We start from the raw sequence: 6,000 nt of genomic DNA, 5'->3' as shown, positions 1-6,000 counted from the left end.
GAAGCCCTCATCTGCTGCTTCTGTCATAACCGCTTCTGCGGGCTCTTGGACCGCAGAAGCGTCGTTTTCGCAGAAGCGAACCAGGCCCAGGGAAACCGCAGGAGCGGACCCCTGACCGCAAAACGGTCCATCGCCCAGGCCCAGAACCCAGAAGCAGTGCTTTCCGCTTAAGCCTCGCAGAAAACTAATTAGACGCAGAAGCGCCCATCCCCCTTGCCTTTTTCCGCACAACGCTCACTTCCGCAGAAGCGGAACCCATGAAGCGGGATTCCTTCCGCAGAAGCGAAAATCACTGGGGGCAAAGGTTTCATTAATACGAACCCAAACTCATTTCTCTCATTTCTCACTACACACTTTGCGATTTTGGGGTTTCAAAAAGTTTCCACATATTCATTGTCAATAAGTAATTCCCACCCACTTTTAGTTTCAAATACATTAAACATTAGGTAGATTTAACACTAAAATTATAAGTAATCAAGATTAGAGTTAACCTAGGTTTATCAAAACTAAATTTAATCCTATAATTTACCATAAATAACATAAACCACCATATTTTATCCTATTATATATAACATTCCTTCTATGTAAGCTCTTATTGACTAGTTCTTGCTTATTTTAATTAGTTGGTGCTCGTTTGGCTACGAATTGAGGGCTTGGGCCTATTCTTGATATCGGAAGTGCACTTCGGAGCGAGGTGAGTCTCCTTTCTAACCTCGTAAGAGGGAATTGTCCCCTTAGGATTAATGTTTGAGTGTTTGTTGCTAAATGCGGGAACTACGCACGCGTTAGGTGACGAGAGCCCGTGCGTAGCTACTACTATGATAAATGTCCGGGTAGCTTAGGGCCTACAACATGCCTATTAAATATATCTCTTATGTTAAATAGTTGTTATGAACACCTAACGTGTACTAGAGACTTAAAAGGGGATAGGAGCATACCTGTATAGTTAATTAAGTTTGATTTGGTATTCTTGACCATTTATGTGCCATGTGTGTGAACTTGATATTTCATCCTTATTTGTGGATCGGGCCGATCGCCTCGGTATGAATAGATGCATCTATAGGCGCGCCGTCGACCCTCGGCAAGTGCACAGTTTATTTCTGTTGGATCGGGTTGTCGCCTCGGTATTATGTGCGCATGTTAATTGTGGAAAAGCCTATACATACCTTATTTTGCCATTATCTCATATGATAAATTATAAACTTGATGCTGTAAAGTTCTTGACTTATACCACTTGCCATAAACTGTTGATACTTGTAAATTCCATGATTTGAATACATCATACTTATATACATATATATTAATTGACCTCAGTAAGTATCGAGTCGACCTCTCGTCTCTACTTCTTCGAGATTAGACGGGATACTTACTGGGTACATATTGTTTATGTACTCATGCTACGCTTCTGTACTTAAATGTACAGGATTTGAGGCAGGTGGATCCGGACATCACTCTGGTGCATATCAGTGAGCGCATCTGGGACTTCTACGGTGAGCTGCACTCCCTTCTTGCCGATCCGCAACCGAAGAAGTCTTCCTTGTATTTTTTTTGTGTTGTTGTTTCTGTCTATCCTGATTCAGACAGTAGGATAGGGCATTATCATTTTGTGTATATTCTACTAGTTGCCCGTAGCTTGTGACACCAAGTTCTGGCACACACAGTAGTAGACGTTATTTTGGGGTTGTATAACTGTCTTTACATTTTATTGATCCTTACTGGTTTATGACTTTAATTGGGGGAAAAATCTATTATAATGGTTTTTGGTAAGGGTAACATGAGAATTTAATTATACTTCCACGTTGGCTGGCCCGACAAATGGTGTCGGGCGCCATCATGACCTATTATGGAAAATGGGTCGTGACATCGTTTACCTCTGGTAGTCTGGTTGTGATTCAGCAAGTCCAAAATTTATTCGTTCCGAACGGATCCAATCTCTAAAAAGTACTGATTTTTCCAAGCTCTCCCTTATAGACGCCCTATAATCACTAATTTGAAATCTTGCTTGACTGAAAGCGCTCTCCGATGCCACTGTTGAAGCTTGAATGGTTAAAATATCTCGGGCCATCCTTGAAAGAATCGGAAAGTGTTTTTCCCAATCAATAATATTAAGAAGATAGTAAATCTAAAAAATTGATGTTGTTGTAAATTTGGTTGAAATAAAACAACAGATATCCCGAGATATTTAATGATATTTGGTTGAAATAAAACAACAGATATACATTCTTTAGTTAGAAATCCAAAGCAATGATGGTAAAAGGTTCCAAATATCATTAAATTGCATGTCTTGGCTGCCACAAAATTGCTATACAAGAAACCACATATCAAGTGCCACAAAATTGCCGTAAAGGCTTAGGAAAACGCTTAGTAAACTGCTATTAAGGGTGCATGTGTATAACTTAAATGACATGCACAAAATGAAAGAACATCGTACACAATAAGTATTATATTTTTGCCATGAAACCCATCTAGAAGCTACCAACAATTCAACAATACAAATGAAAGAACATACTTATATCCTAGACATTACCTAGAAGCTACCAATAATACAAATAAAGCTATGTAATTTTGAGCAATATTTTGAACGTATAGGTATAATATTGCTCAAGTACATAGGCCAAGGCATATATGTCCACCTCACTTGTGGGATCACGTTATTGTTATAGTCGAGACATATTTATGCTCATACCAAATAGTCCATATTAGCAACACAAGGCTGGGCACAACTATAAAGATCAAAGTAGCGTAAATAACCATATGAATAATAAATACTAGTTGGTGGTTATCATCAGGATTTACAGAAACATAACAACCCAAGCTCTCACAATCATCATCAGAAGTAATGTTGATCACATAACTAGGAGCAGCGCTCTCATAACTAGGAGCGATGTCAAGAATTTGTACTGTTGGGTCTTCATTTAATGATGTGGTAATAATATTATTGGGTTTTGGAGAAGGAGCTGGTAGTTTTCTACTGGTTGAGAGGGTGGAAGGGAAAATTATCATGATTAAAACTACTGTAACAAGAGAAGATGGAAATAGTTTAGCCATTAATGATTAGCTAAGCGAGAAATTATGAAACAGACTTTTATTTTTACTCTTCACGCATGTTTGTTGAATATATAGTATATATAGGAGACAAAGCTTCCTAATTATTCCTTTCCCTAGGGTTTATTTTTTCATTGTTTGTGTTAGATTAGGATTTCCCTTTTCTTTTCGTTTTCGGATTTCTGATCACTGGACTTCTTACAGGTCATAGGAAAATATAGGAATAAGGATATAAGAGATTATTGAGAGAGATACAAAAGGTGTGAGGATAAGGACACAATGCATCAGAAAATAGGGTGGCAGCCGTAAGGTAGTAATTAATTAGATACCACGTTTAGTTAAAGTTTTAAATTAGTTAAAAATAATAATGATCAAAACTATCCCTTAAATTGCGGGTTGGTTAAATTTTATACAACCACATAATTTATCAAAACTGCTAAAAAGGTAAAAAAAATCTGTTATTTTTGGAATAAACAGAAAAGGCTATTATTTATGGCAATAATTTTTATTAAATTTTTCTGTTTATTTTTGGAATAAACAGAAAACATATTTGGACAATATGTAAGAAAATTTTACTCAATTCTAGTATCAGTTAGCAATTAACAAATATGGCAGCTTATTAACTACATTTCTAGCATAAAGCTATAATGCCGGACCGATCCCATTAAAATAGGGATTAGTAATTAATGGTAATCCACATAACTTTTGGAGTCTTCCCCACAATTTTCTCTCCCCCATTTAATGCCGTGTACCTTAAAACCCTCATTTTCTCCTCTTTTTTGAATAGTTATACGGTTATAAATTTTCCTCACCCTAAATCCTTTCCTTTTGCGTCTATTCAATCGAGCTTTTTTCTTCAATTTATTCCTTATTTTATTCCTCCTTCAAGTAAGTGGTTTTACCTCTATTTTTATACTTATACGTAGTATATTAAATTTAATTATTCATTGTGTTGTATAATTATTAAAAACATGATGAATAATAATGGTATATATGAATATATTACTAGTATATCTTAATGGGATATATAGATTATATTATACTTGTGGATAACTATCATAGGGATACTGATTGGCTGAGATAATGAACAATATTGATCATGTGAATATGAAAGTGTAAGAGTACATGGGTAGTTTACTAGCAGAAAAATCAAATAGTACTGCAGAACCCCAGTTGCCTATCTGCATTGATGAGTAGAACATCATGTGTCCAATGGCTCAAGGAAGTATCATAAGTGTTTCTGAAAAAGAGAACTTCAAAATTAAAAGGTTAATCTCTCAAAAAGTTTACATTTTGTCAAGAAATGAAGTACCGAAAAAAAGATAAAAAATTAATTTTAAACTCCCACTATAATCAAAAATTACTAATAAAAATCACATATCTACAGGGAAATAGAAGTAAATAAAAAGATCTACGCAGGATGGATGAAGAATCTTTTAATAATTTTTAGCTTTCTATATACAATATAAGATATTTAAAGTGTAAGTAATGATTCTTTTATTGATATTTTTTAAAGTATGAAAACTCATCGAGGACATAAATAATGCTAATAATATTAATTAGAGTTGCTCGTTAACTTGGGTCATTGTAAAATAATTTATATTGTCAAATCATATTGTATTATTTATCTAAAAATAGTGGTACACTATGCTATTAAAATGCCAATGAATACTTCATATCTTTTACCGGGTAACACACCATGGTTATTAAATTAAATTTAATGTGTAGGAATAAGAAAACCAACATGTCAATCATCGTGCAAAAATGGAGTGGGGTGTAGGATAGTTCTCTATCAGTAGTAAGTTCCAAATTGGGAATCAAAGAAAGTCAGCTAGTCTGGCTAAATTTGGCAGATAATAGATATGGAGCATCATTCTTGGGTATCTCTATGCGCACTTTGTTTCCCTTTCCCCCCTGTTTTCTGCGAAAACTCCACATTCATCTTCTAAATATTGAAAACAATTTTTCCTTTTCCTCTTAAGTGTTATCAATCCATATAATTTAATTTGTGGACTTAAATTTCTACATCGCTTCACATTTCTAAGAACGTATAACGTTCTATGGAAAAGAAGAAAATAAACTTTTCACTTCGAGTAAATTTAACAAACAAATAAATGATTTTTGACTATGTGCGGGTAAGTCAGACCTCTTTATAACAGCATCCTTATATAACAACAATTCACTATAAAAGTTAAATTTTTTTCGGACCCAAGTTTATATGTTATGTTATAATATATGTCTTCTAATAACAGTACTGTGCGCGCTATAATATACAAAACACGTTAAAATAAACGCGTCTGTTACAGAGAGATTTGACCGTATTTACCGGCGAGTAAGCCCTTCATCTTGTTAATTCCTTTTGATTTGGGCATGCATACATCATCAATTCAACATTAGATAATTAAAAATCAACTTGAGAGGGACAATATATGCAGGTGTTACCATCAGTTAGTATCCATTTGTACTGTAACTGTTTGATGCCATGCATTGTAGATGAAGTGTTTGACTTTAGGGCATAAGAATATTTTCGCAGATTAAGAAAAATCCCAAATGGACCTACAGCTTAGACGTTCAACCATAAACCACCAGTTTGATGATTTACATGCACTATTGTCAATGTGCTTATCCACATTTCTTTATTTTGTTCAATAAAGTGACGACAAATGAGACTAAACCAAGTGGGAAAATTGCTATGGTGTAGTGAAAGAATACCCAAGTCGTACACTTCTCTTATTATCTTCCTTACCATAGATATACAGGAAAAATAAAAACTAATTAGAAGTTCTAGTAAATGTTTGCGACTTTGCTGTTTCTTGACAGCGACAAACATTAGTCAAAGAAGTTCGAGGAGTTGAATGTGACATTAATTATGCAGCAGATCATATTATTAGTTTGGTACACTTATTGCTCTCTTACAGGGTTTATAAGCACATGACATATTGCTAAATGCTAATA

This window comes from Nicotiana attenuata, unplaced genomic scaffold, assembly GCF_001879085.1.
Source record: "Nicotiana attenuata strain UT unplaced genomic scaffold, NIATTr2, whole genome shotgun sequence".
Taxonomy (NCBI): domain Eukaryota; kingdom Viridiplantae; phylum Streptophyta; class Magnoliopsida; order Solanales; family Solanaceae; genus Nicotiana; species Nicotiana attenuata.
Note: the sequence above shows the minus strand (reverse complement) of the source record.